This window comes from Martes martes (genome assembly GCF_963455335.1).
Source record: "Martes martes genome assembly, contig: SUPER_18_unloc_1, whole genome shotgun sequence".
NCBI classification, from domain to species: domain Eukaryota; kingdom Metazoa; phylum Chordata; class Mammalia; order Carnivora; family Mustelidae; genus Martes; species Martes martes.
The window spans coordinates 257,785-277,120 of NW_027666704.1; the positions used below are offsets into that span (position 1 = coordinate 257,785).

Here is a 19,336-nt window from a genome sequence, read left to right on the forward strand (position 1 = left end):
CAAAGAAACTACTTCAGGATAAATCTAACAGTGCCTGTCCAGACATCACATGCTGAAAGCTATTTAGCACTGTTATAGGAAGTCAAAGATATAAATAAATGGAGAGATATACCATGTTTGTGATTTGGAAGACTAAGCATCGCCATGATGTCAATTGTCCCCAGATTGATAGAGAGATTTAATGCCATTCCTATCAAAATCCTGTCAGCTTCGTTTGTTTTTGTAGAGATAGAAAAAAAATTCTAAAATATTCTAAAATGAAAGACAATGGAATTAGAGTAGTTTCAAAAAGAATTTTGAAAATAATACTAATGTGGGAACACAGTCTACGGAGTTTCAGAATTTATTAGTAGTTATAATGAGGAAGCCTGTGTGGTATTTGCAGAAGAACAGACACATAGAACATAATAGCGGAAAGAGCTCAGAAACAGTCCCCACAAATATGCCCATCTGATTTTTTTTTTAAAGATTTTATTTATTTATTTGACAGAAATCACAAGTAGGCAGAGAGAGGGAGAAGCAGGCTCCCTGCTGAGCAGAGAGCCCCATGCGGGGCTTGATCCCAGGACCCTGAAATCATGACCTCAGCGGAAGGCAGAGGCTTAACCCTCTGAGCCACCCGGATGCCCCGCCTATCTGATTGAAAAGCGTGCTAAAGAAATTCCATGGGAGAAAGCTGGGTTTTGTACTGACTACAGCCATCTAAAGCTTGTGATGAGCTCAGAGAAGCCAAACTCAGAAAACAGCAGCAGCAGAGAAGGAAGGCGGTGGTTTGACCCAGGTCCTACCAGGTGGGAATGGGAAAGGAGAGCGTGTGTGCCCAGGGTTCCGTGGGCGGGGCCCAGAGAGCTATCCAATGATGCATTCCGAAGGCCGAGGGAGCGGGGAAATTGTCCAATCAGCGTGTGGGCATAGCACCAATGAGCGGGAAGGATAGCTGATGTGGGCGGGTCACTGAGACCAACTGCCGCTTTGCAGCCTTCTGTGAGCCTTGCCTGGCTCTCTGGATCCTGCTTCCTTGGCCCTGTGGGCGCAGCACCTCAGAACCTCCAGACCCATGGCCACTGGACTGAGGACGCCCTCTTTCACCTCCTGTACTTCCTCCTCAAGGTCGACGCAGAGGACGAGGGAGTGAGCGGCCCTTGGGAAGATGCTTCTCTGCGCAGAGGTACCTGTAGGCTTGGTGTCAGGGCCCCGTGTCCCCGGGGGCTGGGGCCTCGCTGGGAGGCGGGCCTGTGTCTCAGGAATACACTGGTTTGCCAAAAGGTCGCTGTCAGCTCGTGAGCCCCTCGTTTCGCAGCTGTGAAGAACCCAGAACGGGGCTTCCTTTATGGAGCTGCTAATTATGTCCCCTGTGCTGTGCGTGGGGGCCTGGAGAAAGCGGGAGTGGAAATGCGGCCTGAACCAGGCAGATGGGGTTTCAGCCTTGTTGGGGCTCGAGTCCTGCTGGAAGACCGATGTGAAGCCAGTAAGTGTAGTGTTGACGTGGGAGAAGTTCCGTTCTCCCTCTTGAGTAGGTTACATTCCACTATGGGTTGTCAGGATCCCCACCGTGCACCTGCGATCAGGCCAGTCGGGTGTGTGTGTGTGTGTGTGTGTGTGTGTGTGTGTGTGTGTGTGTGTGTGTGTGTGTGCAGGGGGAATGGCCTTCCTTTTGGGTGGGTTGTGGGTATCAGTGATTGGAATACATGATAAATAGGACTGACAGGATGTGTGAGGGACTCCCCACCTGGCTGGAAAAGACAGGAAGGAAATAATGACCCGTGAAATTCATCATTACTGTTTTGCATTGAGTGCTGAGAAATACAGGGTGCCTTAGAGTTTGTAATTTCCTGAATAATGTTTAAGCTGAGACCAGGAGGCTAAGAAATCAAGGCGGATGTGGGAAGGTGTTCAGTTAGAGCAGGGAAGGAGTGTGAACTGTTGAAGGAATTGAGAGAATGTCCTTGAAGCTGGGGCCACTTGGGGACTGTAGGGTGGGGAAAACCAAGGTTTGGGGTGAAGACTTGTACTTTTTGTAGGGTCTTGGAAACTAATCGTAGTGATTTAAAACATGGGTTCCAGACCCAAGCAGATCCTAGCTCTGCCTCTTACGGGCTGTGTTGCTAAAGCATTGGACGTCTCAGTTTCCCGATGGGAGAAATGGGATGGTAGTAATCCCACTTCATAGATGATTATAAAAATGAAATGATATTTAACATTAAGAAAACACTTAGCGCCATGTCTGACATGTAGTAGGTGTCAGTGGTGGTTGGTTCAAGAAATAAATAAATACGTAGATAAGTTTTGAAGACGTGGAGGCTCTGTGGTGACATTTGTGAACTTAAATGGATTCCCCCCAACTTCATTTCTCCTCCAGCGTTCAGGTGCTGTTGACCACATGTGTCACACTGTTGAATTAGACATAATTTTTCTCAAATGAACAGTTATTTGTCCGGAGAATCTGCAGTGCCATTGAAATGACGAGAGGGAAATAAAATGCTTTTCAGTACCAAGTCCCAATTAGGTGTATTTAAAATTTCCTGATACATTGATTTATTTAGTATTTGTTGGTAACCGTTTGTGCGAACTTACTTACTTAAAGTAAATTGATTGTAGAGTAACTGAAACCCAGAATAAGGACAGAGAAGTAGTATAAGTAGAGCTTGGCTTTTCTTGACTCTGTATGGGATAGGTTTTTTGTTCTGTTTTGTTTTTGTTTTCAGGTAGGAAACATCTTTATTATTGGCCTTGATTCATTCATCATATAATGTCCAACATGGATTACGTATCCAGACAATCTCCCTGGCACATTACTACGCTGGCCCCTCTAGTCCAGAAGCCAGGCTGTCCCCCGAGGGAAGCCAACCCCACCGGCCCCAAAAGTTCATGCTTGGGGTGCTGAGCGCCAGGCTCTCCCAGAAATGGGCCCCTCGGTCCCTGGCCCTCTATTCTGGGCAGGAGTTCTGGGGAGGCCGAGGCTGGAGCCTGGCCTGGACAATCACTCTCTTTGGTTTCGTGACCATTAAAAACAACAACAACAACAAACAAACAGAGGAGACAAACGTTTCACAGTCTTTAAAAAAAAAAATAGAAACGTTTCACAGTCTTTAAAAAAAAATAGGAGTCTGAGGAGAGAAGCCAAGGTCCTCCGCTTGGGAGCCCTGCATGAGGCCGAAGCATCCGTGTCCCTTGAGGTGTGCTGACCCAGCCATGGCGTGGCCGGCCCGGCGAAGTCACTGGCCAGAGCTGTAGGGCCAATTGAAGGTACTTGCTGACAGCAGCATGTCTCGGATCAGCGTCTGGGTGGGCGTCTTGCCCACCAGGCGCAAGAAGAACAGCTGGGAGATGAGGGAGGCTGGGAGGGAGTGCAGGGCCAGGAGTCGTGGACGCCCCAAGTGCTGGGGCCTGGACGGGTACTGGGCCTGCACATACTCTCTGAGGGCCACCTGTGCCTTCTCCTGCAGGCTTTCCACATGCCCTGGGTTGGAGAGGCCACAAGCCTCAGGGGTGAAGAGCGGGATGGCCTTGAGGCAGCCAAGTCGACCTGCAGGCGGCCCAGCTTGTCCACCTGCTCCTGGACGGCGCTCACCTGCTCCGTGAAGGCCATGGCGCGCTCGTGGCCACGGGCCCGGCGTGCAGACGGGCGGCGGCCAGGAGGTGCGCCCTGTGCAGGGACAGTGCCCCCTGCGCCTCGTTCAGCTGGAAGAGCTCCCTGCAGCCGAGGCGCAGCAGCGCCACCTGGCCAGCCACAGGCAGCTCTGGGAAGAAGGGGGCATGGGGAGCCCACTCCACGGTGCTGAAGAGCGGCTGAGCGGCCAGCTCTCACACGTTGTCGGTGCCCAGCACCGCGCCCGCGCCAAAGCGCCTGGACACCCCGCGGTAGGGCTCGGCTTGCAGCAGCTGCCCCGGGCAGTCGTCTCCGCCTGCGGCCACCATCGCCCAGCTACGGGGACTGCCAGAGGAGGCCGCCACGGTGCCAGGCAGCGAGTGCGGGATGTGGCCGCGCTGCACCGCCTCCTTCCTCGTGCCCACCCGAAGCACTTTTTCAGGCGGCAGTATTGGCACAGGTGATGCGGGTCGATCTGGCAGTCACGGTTGGACCCGCCGGTGCAGCTGCGGTTGCTGTGGGTGCTCCGCTTGAAGAAGCTCTTGCAGCCCTCACAGGTGAAGACGCTGTAGTGCTTGCTGCTGGACATGTCCCCACACACCATGCAGTCCACCTGCAGCCGGACTGCTCTTCTTCGCCAGGCTCAGTGTCGCTGGCAGTGCCCCAGGGTGAGGCCGAGGAGGCCGCTGGGGGCCTCCAAGGCCCCGGGGCCAGCGCTTTGGAGCTACCGCCCCTCTGTGGCCGCACCTTCCCTGCGGGGGCCTCAGGCAGGGCCCCAGCCTCGCTTGCCCTCTCCACCGCCCACCCTGGGATCCGGCCTTGCGCTGCAGCCGGTTTTCTCTGGGATAGTTCTTATAATTTTTCTGTTCTTCTCTGTCTCAGTTTCCAATGCCTTCCTGTGTCTGCAGCCTAAACATTGTAGGGGGAAGTTTGGGTTTGGAATTGCAGAGACTAAATAGTTGTACCCAACCCAGTGCAAACCCGAAAAGCATGAAGGACTTTTTTTTTTTTTTTTAAGATTTTATTCATTTGACAGAGAGAGATCACAAGTAGGCAGAGAGGCAGGCAGAGAGATGGGGAGGCAGGCTTCCTGCTGAGCAGAGAGCCCTATGCAGAGCTCCATGCAGAGCTTGATCCCAGGATCCTGCGATCATGACCTCAGGCGAAGGCAGAGGCTTTAACCCACTGAGCCACCCAGGTGCCCCCTGTGGGGATTTTTTAAAGAAAAGACAGATGCTTATGTCCTACCCTAGACTCACGGAGTCAGAGCCCTCTGGGATAGGCCCCAGGGTACAAGGACCAAGCATGTTTACCATCTAGATGCATGTCTTGAGAGCTTTTTTGGCACTGGGCTTTCCATTATCTGAAAAAACATTCAGCGAGTTTGGGAGAACCCATAAATTAACGTTTGATGACAATTAGCAGGGCTCTGCCCTTCAGGTTCTGGGATATCGTGATCTGCATGTTTGCTGTGATGTGTTACACCCTTAGCTCTTGTCAGAAAGTTATGGATTGGGGTGCCTGGGTGTCTCAGTGGGTTAAAGCCTCTGCCTTCGGCTCAGGTCATGATCCCAGGGTCCTGGGATTGAGCCCCGCATCGGGCTCTCTGCTCAGCAGGGAGCCTGCTTCCTCCTCTCTCTCTGCCTGCCTCTCTGCCTACTTGTGATCTCTCTCTGTCTGTCAAATAAATAAATTAAATCTTAAAAAAATAAAATAAAGTAAATTAAAAATTTTTTTAAAAAGTTATGGACTGTTTTTTTGTTTTGTTTTCAAATGTTATGTATTTAACAGAGAACGAGCCAGAGAGCATAAGCAGGGGAACAGCAGAGGGAGAGGGAGAAGCAGGCTCCCCGCTGAGCAGGGAGCCCAACGAGAGGCTGGATCCCAGGACCCTGAGATCATGACCTGAGCTGATATCAAGAGTCAGATGCTTAGCCAAACGGAGCCACCCAGGCACCCTTACAGGACCTGATGTCTTAGGAAAATAAATGGCAAGGCTAAAGAAAGAGGAGGGAAAAAGTGAGGCCTGTAATTAAAAGAGGCTTGTGAGAACTGTTAACCAATGGCAAGCTATGGGTCTTATTGTCACTCAGGATTTAACAAATACAGAGAGTCAAAATACTTACGAGATAATCAGATCAATTTGCACTGTGACTTGACATGTCATGATATTGAGAAATTATTTTGAAATGTTTAAAGAGTGATGATCGTTTTGTAGGTATATCTATGTGTGTGTCCATCAAGGGCAGTTTTGTTCCCTGGGAGATGTTTGGCAACGTCTAGGACATATTCGGTGGTCAGAAGCAGGAGTGAGGAAGAGGCTCTCCACATCTGGTGTGTGGAGACCAGGGGTGCTGCTAAGCATCGTAGTATGCTCAGGACAGGGCCCTCAGCAAAGAACGATGGGGCCCAAGATGTGGGGAATGCCAAGGTTGGGAAACCCTGTTCTGGAGACACATGTTGAAGTAGCTGTGGGTCAAATGATAGGATGAAGATACTTGCTTCAAGGGGTGCCTGGGTGGCTCAGTGGGTTGAACCACTTCCTTTGGCTCGGGTCATGATCTTGGGATCCTAGGATCGAGTCCCGAGTCGGTCTTTCTGCTCGGCGGGGAGCCTGCTTCCCTCTTTCTCTCTCTGCCTGCCTCTCTGCCTACTTGTGATCTCTCTCGGTCAAATAAACAAATAAAATCTGTTAAAAAAAAAAGATCTTTGCTTCAAAATGTTATGGGGGCTGTGGGGATGGGCTGCGTGTTGAGAATTATTTAAGTTAGTGATGGGAGTTCCTTATACCATTCTCTGTACTTGGGTGTGTGTATGTGTATCTATCTGTATGTTTGTATCGTGTGTGTGTGCGTGTGTGCGTGTAGTGTGTGTGTATTATATACAACTGTAAATTTCCATAACAGAAGCTCACAAGCTTGCTACGGGGGACATAGAGACTGTTCTCGTGGCGCCTGGGGCCAGCAGGTGGGGAGGGTGGACAAGCTGAGACGGTGGGTTCGCAGGAGCAGCAGCAGTGGCGTCCTTACCGGGCTCGGTCTGCAGCGGAATGTTGGTGGTGTCTGGCTGTCGAGCTTCTCTTTATGCCTGTTGTTTTTTTTCAGGTTTTGTCTTGTTCTTTTGCCTTCCTAATAGCCTTTCAATAATTTCTTTTTCTATTAAATTCAGTCAGAATCAGTTTCTGTGAAGCAAGAATTCTGCCTTACACAAGAACAGGGTGAAGCCGATGTGTAGAGAAACGGTGATCTGACAGATTGTGGCAGGAGACAGAGGAATCAGGAGACAAAGATATATAAAAATATATATGTCATTTATATATCTAACAACTAAAATTTACAGAGTGTCTATAGTGTATATATTTTTATATGCACATATATATGTATATAATATTTGAGAGCAAGAGAATGTCATGGCTTCTGTTTTTCTTGTTCTTAACTTCTGTCCCTCTCGAGACCACAGTTTAATTCTTCCTCAGGGATATTATGAGATACCCCATATTTCTTTCTTTCTTTTTTAAAAGATTTTATTTATTATTTGGCACAGAGAGAGAGATCACAAGTAGGCAGAGAGGCAGGCGCAGAGAGAAGGGGAAGCAGGCTTCCCGCCAAGCGAAGAGTCCAGTATGGGGCTCGATCCCAGGACCCTGAGACCATGACCTAAGCCAAAGGCAGAGGCTGAACCCACTGAGCCACCCTGGTGCACCCCCACCCATTTCTTTAAATAAGAAACTCTCCTTTCTACTTAAATAAATGCAAATGATCTTCTGTCACCTACAACCCAGAGAAGCTCAGCATAGTTTAGATGATGACGTGCACACCTGACCACCTTTTTGCTATACATGCTTTTGCTCACTGCTGTGCAGAGGTTCCACAAATGTCTGTTTAATGGGCACATGATTGTCATTTGGCTCCAGACAAGGAAGGAATGTGCCATGGAGTAGGTCATGGTTAGACATAGACCATGGATTAGCTTCCCACTTCCCTGACCTCTAAAACTCAGCCCTTGCTTCCTTGCAGCCCATCTGCCCCCCAAATCATCACAAACATTGACCTGCCGGGATATATGATGGGGTTGAGAAGGAGGAAAGGCATAAGGGGAGCAAGGATATATCCCATATCTTCTCACATATTCACAGTGTGTTCCTTCCAGGTTTTCCTGAAGATTCATCACCACGCTAGGTGGTAGGTACTGTCATTCCCATTCCCACTTTAATTTTAGGTGATGAGACTACAGGGGAGAAAGGGGATGAAGTAAAGTGCCCCTGACACACAGCTACAAGAGCGTCAGTGGTACCATATCGTCCTTCCTCCTGTTGGTTCTTGCAGTTGTTTCACGATTCCATTTCAACAGGTGGGGAAACAGGCTCGAGGATACCCAAGGAGCCACAGTGAAAAAGAGGTAGCGATGGATTTTGACCTCAGGTCTGTGGTCTTTAACCCTCGGCTACCTCCAGTATACAAACAGCATCCTTGTTTCTCCGAGTGTGAACCAGCAGCATCTGCCATCACCTGAAAATTTTAAAACGTGGCTTTCTAGGACCCACTGAGATCCACTGAGTCGGGGCTGCATTGCCACTCCACCTCCGGGCCATTACGGGGACTCTGACGTTCGAGAAGCAGCGGTCTGCAGAGTTCATCCGGGCTGTGAAGGACACTCGCTGTGGGCAGAGGCACTGTGACAGCCCGTCTCCCAGGCCGGCCCCAGCCATCCCTTCCCTCTCCCTGTGTATGTGCCACTCCTCACACCAAGGGTTGGAGCTTGTGTCCCTTGAATCTGTACTGATCCATGACTGGCTTTAGCCCTCAGAAGGCACCGAAAATGATGTCCCGGGATTTCTGAGCAGTTTCTGCTTCTTGCCTCTCAGATTCCAGATGCCATGCTGTGAGAAGCTCAGGCTGCATTGAAAAGACACGGGGGTGAGACTTGAGGCACTCCGCTTGACGGTCCCATGCGAGCATCCACCTGACCGCAGCTGCTGGCCACGTGAGTAAACCATCGTAGATGGTCCATCGGAGTTGTGCCACGCAGATATCTGCATCCCCGGTGGACACCGTATAGAGCAGAAGAATTGCCCAAACCTAGTCAGTTCACAGCATCAGGGGAGGTAGTGCAATGGTTGTTGATTTAAGCCACTAAGTCTCGAGCATCAGTACCTAACTGAAAGAGAAATCAGTACCTGGACGTAGGGCACAGAGGTCACCTAAAGGTAAATCAGGTAGCAATGGCTTTGGAACCAGGCGTCAGCTGGCGGCCAGAGCACCTCAGGGGGATTGTAAATGGAGGCGGGAAGGGCAGGGAGAACATTGGTCTTGGAGGCAGGAGAAAATGGGACTCGAAGAATGAACTGCCAGAACCATTAGCAGAATGTGCCCCGCAGGAACCCGGAGGTGGAAAGAGTACCTCATGAACCGTCAGTCTGGTCAAGGACATTTCCAAGTCAAACGGTGAAAGTGCCAACTACTTTTTTAAAGATTTTATTTATTTGAGAAGGAGAGAGACAGTGAGAGAGAGCATGAGATGGGAGAAGGTCAGAGGGAGAAGCAGACTCCCTGCGAAGCTCGGAGCCCGATGCGGGACTTGATCCGGGGACCATGACCCGAGCCGAAGGCAGCTGCCCAAACAACTGAGCCACCCAGGCTCCCATGCCAACTAATTTTATTAGCTCAGAGAAAATTATTTTTATTAATTGAATTGGAATAAAGTTAAAATGTAATAAAATTTTTCAATTGCACTAGGAATGAGATTGAGCCAACACATGGTTTGGATGTGTTAGCTATATTTTGGAAATCCACATTCGATCTATAAATGCATAACTATTAACATTAAAAAGATGTTACTGCCCTTCAAAATCATCTTAGTTGCAGCATCTCAGGGTACCATGTTATTAATGATGAGGTCTGTCCAGACCATTTTAAGAAGGGAAATAACCACCGTTAATGTTCCTTTCCAATTTCTTTTTCCCTCTCCTCCTCATTTCTGTTCCCTTCCTTTCCCCTCCCTTCCTCTTGCTCATTCTCTCCCTCTCTTTCTTCCCTCTCTCCCCTCTCTGCGTCTTTCTGTTATGTAATAATATGATAGGGAGCAAAGTGTCACGTCCTAGGTTTTTCACTTATTGTTGCATTTTAAACATTTCCTTGTGGCCTTAAGGAGTCTCTGAAAACATGTTTCTCAGCGGCTGAGCAGATGGTTTAAGATGATTGTTCCTGCAAGCTGTCTCAAGTCCTTCTGGGAAGTAGGTGGTGTGTAATGCAGAAATGATCAATGAAAAGCAAGTTCTCAATTTTACTCTGAGCCTCTAAAGTGCAGTAGCTCTTGGTGGATCTGTCTCTCCAAAACCACAGAAATAGAAGGGATGGTGACAGGGACCAAACAGGAGCCACATGGTGGAAGACTGTTGACGTGGGGCTTCATGCCAGGTTCTGCCCAGTGTCTGCCCATGTGACCTCAGATGAGGGTGCCTAGACCAGCGAAGGTTCAAGGTCCCCTTTAGTTCCACCTCTGATTTCTGACACAAATCGAGTGTCACAAAACCTCGCAGGTGGAAAAAGGCCTCATTTCAGGGGCTTCCCACCTCTTGCATCGCACCCTGGTGCCAGGCGCCATCCTTCCTCCCTGACAGCCACAGTCCCCTTGCTTCCTTGGTCTCCTTTGGCCGCTCTTACCCTCCATCTATTCACAAGGCAGCCAGAGTGATCTGGTAAAGACTGTGTCAGACAGTCACACTCATCTTACTCCTCCTTGTCATGGAGCACGAGGCCCCACATGATCAGGTGCCCCACCCCCTCTCTGAGCTCACCTCCTGCCTCTGCCTTGCTCACGCTACCCCGTCCAGCTGCGCCAACTGTGCTCCCACTCAGGAGCCTTTAGTCCTGCTGTTCCCGCTGCTCGGAATGGGAAGGGACTGGCTGTGCCTCTCCCCGCTGAGGCTGGAGTATCGTCCGGCCTAGTCTGACAAGTAAGACCCTGTCTCCACCTGGTAGACAGAGGAGGAGAACGTGGAGAGAAAGCACTGCCAGGAGCGGTCCGCTGGCATCTCTTGCGTAAAGCAGAAGAAAGCGCGTTTGCCTTTCAGTGTAGTGACCTGCAGCTACACTTGGCCCAGTGAAGATCAGCTGAGCCATTTGTGTGCTTCCGGGGTTGGGTACACACAGATAGATGATGGGTACAGAAGGGCAGGATTTCTCTTCTCCCTTGAGGAAGAGTCCAGAAATGTGAGCAGAGCAGGGAAGAAACACTGTCATGGGAAACAGTACCTAGATTTGTTCTTCTCCATGATTGCATTAGAAGGCTAAGCCACAGGTCAGTTGGAGTATAGTTCTCCTCCTTGGGGGAGGTGGAGTGGCAGACCTAGGTAATTCTGCTGGTACTTTCGGGAGAATTCCCTCCTAACACATCCTTGGGTGTTTTTCTGGAATCGCTTGAATGGGTGGTTCAGCTTTTGCCCACCAGGATTCTCTGAAATGGCTCGTGACGACTCATTCATTCAGCGAAGGCTCTCTGCATGAAGAGGCTGGAAATGTACTGTCTGTTCCAATGCCCGCCTCAGACTATACCCAGTGATACTGTCCAGCCTAGGTTTCTTGTGATCCTGCTCTGTTCCAAATGGAAATCATGTGATGGCTCCCTAGGTAACTTGCTTTTTCCTTCCACAATAGGAAGAAGTTAAAACCTGACATTCTCCTCTTCCCAATTTTTATACTTCTTTGTCTTAGTCCAGGTAGTTTAATCTGACTTTGGGAATCACAGTGGTAATAGTAGGAGTAGTAGGAGTAGTAGTAGTACTACCCCCACCCCACCACCACTACTACTGGTAGTAGTAATGATTTCTATCATTTGTTGATCACTTAATATGAGCCAATGACTGTTCTAAGAACTTCAGATTTTATTTACTTATCCATTTTAGAGAGAGAGAGGTAGAGCGCGGGTGGTGGGAGAGGGGAGGGAGGGAGAGAATCCCCAGCAGACACCACGTGAGCACTGAGCCCAGTGTGGGGCTCGATCTCACAACCATGAGTTCATGGTCTGAGCTGAAACCAAGAGTGGGATACTTACCGAAGTGAACCACCCAGGTGCTCCTGTTCTAAGAAATTTAAATAGTAATTTATTGAATGCTCACAACCATCCTATGAAGTTGGTGCTCTTATTATCTTATTCCCATTATATAGATGAGGAAATTAAAGCAGAGAAGGTTGACGTGACTTGACCAAGAGCACGTAGAGGTTGTCTCTTGAATCCACACTTTTTTTTTTTTTTTAAGATATATTTTGTATGGAGAGCGTGAGCAGGTGGGAGGAGGTTTAGATGGAGACACCCTGCTGAGCATGGAGTCCAACACAGGGCTTGACCCCAGCACCCTGAGTTCATGACCTGAGTTGAAACCAAGAGTGAGATGCTTCACCAACTGAGTTAGCCAGGAACTCCATCGAACACACACTGTTAAGCAGTAGGCTTCATGAATGTCTCTGTTGATGGGGGTCACATAACAGACATAGTGTTATCTGGGGAAGGAGGACACATGGAAATTAGGAAAAAGAAGAAAATCTCCATAGTTTATGGGTTGTTAGGATGCTAGGTCACTTTATACCACTTGTGTAGAATTGAAGAAAGAAGAATTTAAACTCCGTTGGAGAAAATCTCCCATGTAGAGGTTGTGACCCTGTGCCCTACTCATTCTGGGGGAAAAATCCATCTCTGTGTTGGTGTCTGCCTCCTATTCCATGTGTGGGATTTGTCTAAATTACTTGTGCTGGTCTTTCCACCACGTTTGTGTGTGTTCTGAGGGAGTGTGTCCAGTCTCCTGGTGTTGCTTGAGGTTTTCTTCTTCCCGTTATAGTCCTGCCTATTTTCCTTAATGATTTTATTTATCTATTTGTCAGAGAGAGAGCGCATGCACACACACCCAAGCAGGGAGAGGGAGAGGTGGGCTCCCTGCTGAGCAAGGAGCCCGATGTGGGACTCTATCCCAGGACCCTGGGGTCATGACCTGAGGCGAAGGTAGCCCCTTAAATGACAGAGGCACCCAGGCGTCCCTACAGTCCTTCCTATTTAAAGGCTCCAATGCCCATTTCCCTTTGTGTCTGTTGAAAAAACCTCCCTCCCCGCACTTCTCCCTCAGCTATAGGCACTGTCTTTGAACAACTCTCTAAGCAGGGCTTGATGACTTCCATTCTCCAAGGGCCCTGTTGCGTTTGTTTGTCTCTATTTTTCCATCTTCAGCTTTATATCAGGGGTTTGGGTGAATTCGGGGAACGATGATCACTGGATGGGAAATATAGCCAACTGGCTTTCGGGGAATTGCTTGAGGTTCAGTTGGTGTTTGGTGTACTGGTTTGTCTGGGTATTGGCCTGATTGTGTATCTCTTAGCTCATCAACTCTTGTTCTTTCTCCTTTGGAAGGAAAGAAAGAAGAAAAGAAAGGAAGAAGAACAAAAAGAAAAGAGGGAAGAAAGGGAGGAATGAAGTAGGGAGAAAGGAAGGACCATCATTCCTGAGGTAAAACTAATTAACTGACTTAGCTGAGCTTCGAAGGTGTCACATGGACGTAGACCATTCCTGGCGCATGAAAAATCTTGGCCCTTGTGCTCAGGAGAACCTTTTCTCCCAGTTCATTCTTCCTTTCTCCTTTGCTTTGCCACTGTCCATATCCAACCGCCAGGCCAAAATGTGCTTCTGAACGTTCTGAGTCTCTGAGAAAACCTGGTGGTGGACGTATGTTCTTAGAGTTTTCCCTTCGCCACAAGCCAAGAAATCAAGGGTCTGCAAAATGCTTCCCAAACAATTAGAATGGGAAGGGCTCAGTGATGATGGTGGTGGTGGTAGTGGTGGTGGTGGTGTCAACATTAAATGATATTAAACACCTCTCTATAGACCTCCATTCATGAACCAGCCTGTATGCTCAGCCCTGTGGGTCCAGAATTGTGTTAGAACAACTACTGTTTATTTCTTTATTTTTACTGATGTATATTTGACATGGAACATTGTGTCAGTTTAAGGTGACTTGATACTTTTGTATTGCAATACAGTTGTCATTGTACTGCTAGCTAACACCTCTATTACGTTACATAATTCTTATTTCTTCTAGTGTTCAGAGCAATTAAGATCTAGTCTCTCAGCAGGTTTAATGGTTCTGATACCATTGTTGACTATAATCACCATACTGTGTATTAGGTCTCCAGGACTTATCTATCTTTCAGGTACACTATGTGCCTTCAACAACACCTCTCCCATTTCCCCGCCCCCAGCCCTTGGTAACCACCACTTCACTCTGTTTTTACAAGTTAGTTTTTTTTTTTTTAGATGCTACATAGAGGGGTACCATTCAGGGGCACCTGGGTGGCTCAGTCAGTTAAGGTTCTAACTCTTGATTTCAGCTCAGGCCATCATCAGGGTTCTGAGATCAAGCCCTGCATTGGGCTCCAAGCTCCATGTGGAATCTGCTTGAGATTCTCTCCCTCCCTCTCCCTCTTTCTGTCTCTAAATAAGTAAATAAAGTCTTAAAAATAGAGGTCCCGTATGGTGTTTGTCTTCGTCTGTCTGACCTTAGTTAGCACGATGTCCTCAAGATCTTCCTTGTTGTTGTAAATGGCAGCATTTCCCTGGCTGAATCATAGTCCATTGTAGCTATCTACTCCATCTTTGTTCACTCATCCGTTGATGGACACTTGGCTGGTTTCCATACCTTGGCTCTTGTGAACAATGCTGCCACAACCATGGGAGTACATGTCTGTCTGGTCTTTCACTGAGTACTTAGTACCGCAAGGACTGTTTTATACACTGTACTTGGATTAAGTCCCTCGATTTCCCAAACATGCCAGCAGGAGCCACTATGATCATCCCCCCAGAGCATGAGGCCAAGAGCAGTCCAGTAGCTGCGCACAGTCACACAACTAGCAAGTCGGAGAGCAGCTTTGCAAAACCAGTGGTCCAAGTCCAGAGCCAGTGTCCTGAGCACCGCTCTGTCCTGCCCCTTCTCAGCTCCCCCAGAGCCTGCGTTCTACCTTGGGGTGGCAGTTTGGGTGGCCAGGCTGAGTGGTGAGGAGTGTGAGGAGCCCCAGTGAAGGGGGACTGTCTAAATCCTTTTCTCAGAATCACCGTGTCTAAGCAAGATCTTGAGACATTACTAGACCGAATCGCGTCTCCCCAGATTCCACTTGCTTATCCTCCACCCAGGATGGTACCAGCCCGACAGCCGAGCCATGAAGGCGGGGCTTATGGTCTCTGTCGGTTTGTCTCCATTAGGCTTCATGTGTCTTCCTGGGAAACTCCAGCAAAAGGTCATGAGGTTGGAGGGCGCCTGGGTGGCTCAGTGGGTTAAGCCTCTGCCTTCGGCTCAGGTCGTGATCTCAGGGTCCTGGGATCGAGCACCGCACCGGGCTCTCTGCTCAGCAGGGAGCCTGCTTTCCCCTCTCTCTCTGCCTGCCTCTCTGCCTACCTGTGATCTCTCTGTCTGTCAAAGAAATAAATAAAATTCAAAAAAAGAGAAAGGTCATGAGGGTGGAGCCCTTATGAATGGGATTAGCGCTCTTAGAAAAGAGAGCCCAGAGAACTACCTAGCCCCTTCCACCCTGTGAGAATACAAGGAGAAGTCTGTGCCTCCAAAGATGGCCCTGATTCGACCATTCCGGCCCCCTGATCTTGGACATCTGGTCTCCAGAACTGTGAGAAGTAGATTTCTATTATTTCTAAGTCACCAAGTCTGTGGTATTTTGTTACAACAGCTCAAATGGACTAAGACACCCTTCTAAGCAGTTTGTACATCTTATTTATAGTACTGAGGTAACAACTAATTATTATTATTATTATTTTTAAAGATTTTATTTATTTGAGAGAGAGAGCGAGAGAGCACAAGCAGGGGGGAGGGTCAGAGGGAGAGGGAGAAGCAGGTTCCCCCTGAGCAGGGAGCCCCTGCGGGGCTCAGTCCCAGGACCCTTGGATCATGACCCGAGCCGAAGGCAGACACTTAACCGACTGAGTCACACAGGCACCCCGGTAGTGACTAGTTAGTGTGCACGTAGTTATTGAGGATGTCTGACATCCCAGCTAGACCATAGCCCTCCTAAGCACGGCACCCTTCTCTGGGTGACGCACTGCCATCTCTCTCTCTCTCATGCCTGGCCCAGTGCCTGCCAGAGAGTAGATATTGAATAAATACGTAGTGAATGGATGTTGAAGACGAGGCTCAGTTATTTCAAAGCCTCTTGATTTCCAAAACCCTCTGGGAAGAGTCGGGAAGGAATTCAAACAACCTCCCTCAGAGAAGGACAGATAGTGGAAAGCCGTGCAGACAAGCCACTGAGATCACGGGTTTGGGGAGTTTTGCTTTCCACCTGGGAATTCTGAGGGGATGGGTGCTTTTCCCTAAGCTGGTCACGTTTGAGACCCCTCAGTCCCACTGGAAGCCCACTGTCACCTCTTCCTCCACTCTGGCCCTGACGATAAGCTCTCTAGGCTCAGGCAGCTGTTAATTTAAGGTAGCAATTAAGTACAACCAAATTGCTCTTTAAGTACCATAAAGGAGCCAACAGGAGAGCTTTCCTCTGCCAAACAGAATGAATCCCCAGAGCTGGACGAATGCTCCGAGCTTGACCCAAAGGGTGTGGAGCTCAGAATCAAGTGTGAGCCTGCCCACAGCCCTTGGAAGTGATGACAAAGGCCGTGAACTCCCAGGGTCTGTGGGGTACCTCGCCTGTGTTTCTTGTCCCTGAAGCTCTTGGAAGTCTCCTGTGGTCCCAGTGGTGCCATCAAATCTGTGAAACAAGGAAGATCCACCTGAGTCCCTTTAAACATCAACGTGGCTTTACTCAGCAATTCAGGAGACAGGCAGCATCCCCTCGAGCAAGTAGAAAGGAGCTCTGCTGAGCTGTGGGGAAGGAAAGGTTTTTAAAGGTGGAAAGGGAGTGGAAAAAGGAAATGATTACCAAAGAATGCCTTGTCTTAGAGGAGGTCACCTTCTTATGGGGAGCAGAAGCAGTCAAATGGGTGAATCATCTCCTTAGTGCTGACCTTCTAATTCCATGGTGCCTGGTTAAAGTTTGCATTCCTGGGGGGTTGAAATGGCAGTTAGGTTAGGTTAGGTGTTCAATCTTGGTTTGCTGATGTTGGGGTTTAGTACAGGTGACCCCCTTTGGGGCATGCTGTCTCTTTTTAAACACAGTGTACAAGTCTTTCACCTTCTTGGTTAAGTTTATTCCTAAATATTGTATTCTTTTTCATGTTATTGTAAGTGGAATTGTTTCCGAATTTCTTTTTCAGATTGTTCTTTGGTAGTGCAAGGGAATGCAAGTGATTTCTGAGTGTTGATTTTGTATCCTACAACTTGGACGAATTTCTTAAGTCTAATATGTTAATTGTGTGTGTGTGTGTGTGTGTGTGTGTGTGTGTATACACTGGAATCTTTAGCGCATTCTACATACAAGATTATGCTGTATGCAAGCAGGAATGATTTTTCTTCTTCCTTTCCAATCTGGATGCCGTTTATTTCTTTTCCTGCCTCATAGGTCTGGCTAGAATTCTGATTCTGTGTTGAGTAGATCTTTGGGGATCTTTGCCTTGGGGAAAGTGGGGATCTTGGCCTTGGTTCTGATCTTAGGGAAAAAGCATTTTCTCTTTCATCACTGAGTATCATGTTCATCATCACTTTTTCAAAGATGGCCTTTATCCTGGTGAGGTAACCAGTGGACTTTGTATTGCTACGACCGTCTCTAATGTGGGCTTGGATGTAGAGACTTATAGCTGGTGCTGTTTGAATATTTTGTTTTCATTGGCATCAAAAAATTCCTAGAGGGTGGGGCATGTCCAGTCATGGTATGTGAGATGATTTGAGAGGGCGCATTCTAGCAGCATTTAAAGAACACCAAGTCGCCCTCTTCCACGGGCAGGATTTTATTTCTCATCCAAAATTCTTTTCCAGTTCCTCTGATGATTTGATAGCATCGAGGGCATCTCAGTCTGGGCTACTGCATCTTTAACACTTCTCTAACACTAAGTGATCTTTAATTTTTTTTATAATGAGGGAGCAGATTTCGGTTTCAGTGCCTTCAGCAGACAACAGTATGTCTTGACAGTTTACGGGTGTTATCTTATTTTATTTGTATTTTTTTGCCTTCTCTTTCTGGCAAGTGATACAGATTTCCAATTACTTAGAGCTGTGAATTAATTATAGATTAGAGAGAGAAGGTTGTATTTAAAAAATACATGTATTCAAGTAATATCCAAGAGAGTTGACCTTTAAAAGGTCATGTCAATGCATCAGTTTGATTAAGGACTACCTTTCTGGTACCCACAGAGGAGTTGGAAGCAGGTTCTCTTCTTACCAAGCAGATGGGCTTTGTGCAGTGACTGCAGATGTGTAAGGTGTAGATTAGATATACATGAGCTTTAATGATACCCCAAGTTCCCTAAACCCAGTGAGGAAGACGATCCCTATCAATGAGGGGAGTAGAGAGCTATAATTTTCTGATCTTCAGACTGACCATTGTAACTCTTTGAGACCCCAAGGAAGCTTGTGATTTCCCTGTGTCCAGTCAGTGAAGATCAGACTTTCTATCAGTGGGCCTCAGTGTGAGAGAACACTATGTAGTAGTGGAAAGAACTGGTGGGCATCCCATTGTTTCTGGCTGCCCTGGAGTACTGGCCATCAGAGTGTACCGAACGTTAATTAATGGTGGCTCTGGTTACCAGAGTGGGGCTGGCCGGGCTTAGAAAAAGAGGAATCTTCGGGGCACCTGGGCGGCTCAGTTGGTTAAGAGACTGCTTTCAGCTCAGGTCATGGTCCTGGAGTCCCTGGCTGCAGTCCCTCATCGGGCTCCCTGCTCAGCGGGAAGTCTGCTCTCCCTCTGATCCTCCTCCCTCTCATGCTCTCTCTCTCTGTCTCTCTTCCTCTCTCTCTCTCTCAAATAAATAATAAAAATAAAAATCTTTTAAAAAAGAGAAATCCTGAACATTACATAATTCTGAGAGGCAAGCACCCTGTTACATTTCAACATACAACTGGTATCTCCCCTCAAGCATCGTACGATTAAAATAACTTGCAAAGCCAGTTTTATATTTAAGGAAGACCTTTAAGCTTCAACCGTGTTAGGAACTATCTGGTGACAAGTGAAAAAAACCTCTTGATGGAAAGAACTATTAGTGTGGAGGCTCCTAGCCCCACCCCAAAGGGATTGTCCAGGACCCCTGTATGGAGCTAGTCAGTAATAACACCGGTGGGTATAGCACAGAGTCACAGAAGTGTCCCCGAGTGAGGCTGAAGCAGTATGAGGCCAGGCCATCTGTTACTCTACAATGGATGTGTCAGTCCATCTTCTCTTGATGCTGCTGAGATTCGACTCACCCAAGTCCTGCCGCTCCGAGTGGCTGATCGTCATGTGTCCTTTGAGTGTTACTTGGCTGGTGACAGGGAGAGAAAGTGCTGCTTGTGTGGAGTTAGAGGATCCTAACCCCTATGATGAGGATTTCACACTGAAACCCTATTTAATGAACTTTTTGGCTGTAAACATGAATCTTGAGAACTGGAGTCATGTGAACGTGCAACTGAAAACAGGTCCCTTGTTAGTAAAATCAGGGATTCCATGTGCAAAGCTGAGGCTGATCTGGGGACTGCAGGGTAAGGGGTGAGGTGACCCCTCGCTTATGGTGAGCATCTGGAGGGAGCAGCTGGGATTGAGATGTCCCCATGACGAAGCTCTTGGAAGGAGCAGCTGGATCCCGGGTCCATTCTGCCATCCAGCGTGTCCTTTAAGGAACTGC

General features: G+C 48.2%; 1 pseudogene across 1 annotated transcript; it reads right to left on the bottom strand.

The window, feature by feature from the left end:
* Positions 1–2,709: 2,709 nt before the first annotated feature.
* On the bottom strand, positions 2,710–18,954 carry LOC308359839 (nuclear receptor subfamily 2 group F member 6-like; annotated as a pseudogene). The gene is made up of 2 exons: positions 18,921–18,954; positions 2,710–4,440 (listed from the first exon to the last, which is right to left on the bottom strand). The product of its transcript is annotated as a nuclear receptor subfamily 2 group F member 6-like (transcript).
* Between the last annotated feature and the right edge of the window lie 382 nt (positions 18,955–19,336).